This window comes from Pseudonaja textilis, chromosome 3 (assembly GCF_049901715.1).
Source record: "Pseudonaja textilis isolate UNSWEBS1 chromosome 3, rPseTex1.2, whole genome shotgun sequence".
NCBI lineage: Eukaryota > Metazoa > Chordata > Lepidosauria > Squamata > Elapidae > Pseudonaja > Pseudonaja textilis.
Window position 1 is genome coordinate 123,925,922 of NC_141992.1, and position 4,727 is coordinate 123,930,648.

Below are 4,727 nucleotides of genomic sequence, written 5' to 3' on the forward strand. Positions count from 1 at the left end.
AAGAGGCAGCCAGGCAAGAACCGCTGAGCTCAGTCACTTTCAAAAAGAGCTGAAGTCACTACAAGCTGACTGTCACAGCTACAGACACTATTTGCGAGCGCGAATTTCAACTTCCCCGCTGAGGAGACAGGCACCGCCAATACGAGATGACTTCGAACCCTGCATTCCCACCTTTTAGACCGATGGCTGAGACTTGGGAGTCCTACAGGAACCGTTTTGACTGCTTTCTGGATGCTATAGACCTCGCTGATACTTCAGCCCATAGGAAAAAGTCCTATTTTCTAAGTTTTTGCAGAGCCACAGTATTTGACACTGCCACGGCATTGGTAGCTTTGCGTTCTGTCAGGGCTATCCCATGGGAGGAATTACAGGAGATCCTCTCCAGTCACTATTCCCCTAAGCCATCCCAAATTGCCAGAAGGCATGCCTTCAGGAGACAAATTCAGGCTGAGGGAGAAACTATCAGCGAATACATGGCTGCCCTGCGGTCAGCTGCCTTACATTGTGGATTTAGAGACTATCTGGAGGATATGCTTTTAGACCAAATAGTCTGTGGAGTCAGGGATTTAAGGCTACAAAGGCAACAATTAGCCAAGTGGGACTTAACCCTGGCAGTAGCCATTGAAGAATCACAGGCTGCTGAGCTGTCTGCGCTTTCAGCAGCAGAAATCCAGGGAAACCCAATTACACAGGGTAGCTCAGCAATCCATTTTGATGAGGTTTCTCTAGAAGAGGGCTCTGAGGAAGCAAACGATATAAATCGCCTCAGGCAGCAGAAACCCTTCAGGAGGAAATGAGGCCAAAACCCAACCTACCCCCCCCCCGGCAGCAGCCCATCTGCCTAAGCTGTGGAGGAAACCACCTCAGGGCATCCTGCAAGTTCAGGAATGCCATTTGCTTGAATTGCCAAAGGAAGGGTCACTTAGCCAGGGTCTGCCAAGCAGGGAAAACTTTTGCACAGAGGCCTCAGACAACCCCCATCTTTCAAAGGCAATTTGAAGACTGTTATACCTGTTACCACTCCAACCAGACAAACAAAGGCTCTAACAAAATCAGTATTTTTGTTTCTTAGAAGGTAAACCCTGCAAGATGGAAGTTGACACAGGCTCTGCACTATCCATCATTTCCTGGGAGACCCTAAAAAGGCTACTTTCAAGACTGACAAAGAAGCAGCTCCTCAACTGCCACCTGACTGCGCGACTACCAAGGCAGAACCATCCCAGTCCTCAGAAAAGGCAAGTTTTTTATTCAATTCAAAAACTTTAAAGGTCACTTGCCTCTAGTTGTAGTGGATGGTGCCCTCTCTAGCCTGTTAGGATTAGACTGGTTCCCTGCTCTTGGCCTCCACATAACAGGCATCCACTCTATTTCAAATACTGAAGTGGATACCTTATTCAAGGACTATGCTGATGTATTCAGTGAGGGGCTGGGGTGTTACTCAGGAACCCCAATATCATTCAATTTACATCCTCAGGCAGTACCAATACGCTTGAAGCCTCGTAGGGTACCCTTTGCAATCTGCCCCAAATTGGATATGGAACTGGATAAATTAATCAAACAAGGGGTATTGGAGCCTGTGGACTTTGCAAAATGGGAGACCCCCATAGTTACTCCACTAAAGAAAGACGGTAGTGTGAGAATCTGCGCTGATTACAAGACGTCCCTGAACAGATATCTGCAAATCAGCGCCTATCCAGTCCCTGTCATCCAGCACCTTCTGCATTCTTTTGAGCCTGGAACTATTTTTGCTAAACTAGACATGTCGCAGGCCTATCAGCAGTTCCCTGTAGATGACCAAGCTGCAGAACTGCAGACAATAGTAACGCACAGGGGCGCTTTTAAATGCAGGCGCCTCCAGTTTGGTGTAAGCATAGCCCCTGGGATTTTCCGTATTAAAAAGTGCCAATGTAGATTATCAAATGCTTTCTCTGCATCTAAAAACATGAGTGCAAATTGTTTCTCTGGATGAACTTCATAATATTCTAAGATGTCAATAACGGTTCTTAGATTATTTTTGATTTGGCAGGATGGAAGGAAACCATTTTGGTCTTCATGAATGTATAAATTTAAAACTTGTTTTACTCTATTCGCTATAATTGAGGTAAATAATTTATAATCAGCATTTAAAAGTGAAATTGGTCTATAATTGTTGATATATCTGGCATCTACATCTTCCTTTGGAATTAACGAAATCAACGCCCCCCTCCATGAGTCTGGCATTTTGGCTGCCAAAAGTACTTCATTAAACACTTCCAGCATCAGTGGCCCTACTAACTCTATTGTAGCTTTGTACAATTCTACTGGAATCCCATCTGGACCAGGGGATTTATTATTACTTTGGTTCTCCATTGCAGATTTCAACTCAGACCATGTAATATCCTTATTTAATAATTCTTTCTCTCCTTCCCCTATTGTTTTATCATTCGTATTCTCCAGATAAGTTCTTATTTTGTCTTCATTGATTTCTTCTTTTTTATACAATCTTTGAAAATAGTTTAATATAATATCTTTTTTTCTTCTCAATCTCATGTTGTGGTATGCCTTTCTCGTCTATTAGTTGGTGTATCAGTCTCTTTTCTTTTTCTTTTTTAAGTTTATAAGATAGCCATCTTCCTGGTTTATTAGCGTGTTCAAAATAATTTTGTTTGGACCTTCTCAAACTAACTTCTATTTTATCTTGTTCAATTAAATTCAGCTTATGTTTGGCTAATATTAACTGGTTTTGTATTCCTTGGATTTTAGGGGTTTTTTGTAATTGTATTTCTAAGTCTTTGATTTGTTGTTGTAATACATTTTGTCGGGCATAAGTTCTCTTGTTTCTCATAGTATTATAGGAAATTGTTGTACCTCTTATAATTGCTTTCATAGTATCCCAAATATTCTGTTTTGAAGTTGTTTCATTATTATTATCTTTTAGGAAATAGTTTAGCTCCTCTTTCAGCTTATTAATATACTCTTCTTCATTTACTATTTGGGTATTTAGTGTCCATCTTTTTTTTATTCCTCTCCTGTCTCTCCAAATTAGCTATATTGGGTTGGGTTGGGTTGGGCCCCTGGGATTTTCCAATCTTTAATGGCGAGGCTACTCCAAGGAGTCCCAGGCATAGTTCCATATTTCGATGATATTTCATTTCAGCCATAGACAAACCCCAATTACTACAAAGAGTCAGAGCAGTCCTTGATCATTTCAGACAGCATGGCCTCAAGTTAAAAAAAGACAAGTGCACCATTGCCACTAAACAAGTAGACTTTTTGGGCTATAGAATTGATGCCTCTGGTACACACCCAATTGAGTCCAAAGTCAGGGCTATCCACAAGGCACCTACACCTTCCAACAAGACTGAGCTCCAGGTCTTCTTAGGGCTTCTCAACTTCTATGCTGCATTCCTTCCTCACAAAGCTTCCATTGCAGAGCCTCTACACAGACTTTTGGACAAACAATCCCCTGGGCATTGGGGACCTAGGGAAGCCCATGCCTTCCACGCTGTCAAATCTTTACTCACATCCAACGAGGTACTAATACAGTTCAATCAACAGCTGCCTTTAGTTCTAGCTGCAGACGCTTCTCCTTTTGGCATAGGGGCTGTTTTGAGTCATAGACTGCCAAGTGGTTCTGAGGCACCCATTGCCTTTTTCTCCAGAACCTTGTCTTCAGCCGAGTACAATTACAGCCAGATTGACAAGGAGGCTTTGGCTGCAGTTGCTTCGGTCAAAAAAATTCATGAGTTCCTCTATAGACACCATTTTGAATTGATTACAAATCACAAGCCTCTGTTAGGCCTTTTGTTGGGTGAAAAACAAACCCCTCAGATTTTGTCTCCAAGAATGACCAGGTGGACTTTATTTCTGGCTGCCTATTCCTACACGCTGGTTCATCGTCCTGGAAAAAACCTTTGCCACGCTGACTCCCTCAGCTGCTGCCCTCTGCCTGTTCCTGTTGAAGATCATGCACCAATTAATGCTGTTTTTGAGATCAACAATCTCAATCTTCCCATCACCGCCCCTGACATTGCTACCCACTCCTCAAGTGACAAGGTAATTGCCCAAGTTCTGGACTGGGTGGGAAGGGGATGGCCAGCAATTCCTTATGCCCCCGAATTCCTGCCCTTCAAGACTCGTCAGCAAGAACTATCATCTCTGCAGGGCTGTTTACTGTGGGGAACAAGGGTAGTTATCCCTTCCAAGCTGCAGGGCTCAGTTTTGAAGGTCCTGCAGGCCATCCTGGCATTGTCAGGATGAAGGCTCTGGCTCGCAGTTACGTGTGGTGGCCAGGCATGGATGCCCAGATCACCAGCTGGGTGAGCGCTTGCCAGCCATGCCAGGCAATCAGGCCTGCTCTACCCACATCTACTCCTGGCAGGTGGGAAGATTCTGGGGCCCCTTGGTCCCGGCTGCACATTGATCTAGCCGGCCTTGTGCATGGGTGAACATTCCTGGTAATGGTAGATTCCTTCTCAAAGTGGATAGACCTGGCCTTACTGACCTCAACAACCACTCAAGCTGTTACAAAGCCCCTAACTAGGGTATTCGTTACCCATGGCCTCCCTGATACCATTGTGTCTGACAACAGCCCCCAGTTCACCTCCTGTGAATTTGAAGTTTATTTAGCCAACCTGGGGATCAGACATGCCCTTACAGCTCCCTTTCATCCTGCTAGTAATGGGGTGGCTGAAAGGGCAGTCAGGTCAGTAAAGGAGCCCCTGGAGAGGTTTGGCCCAATTGACTGG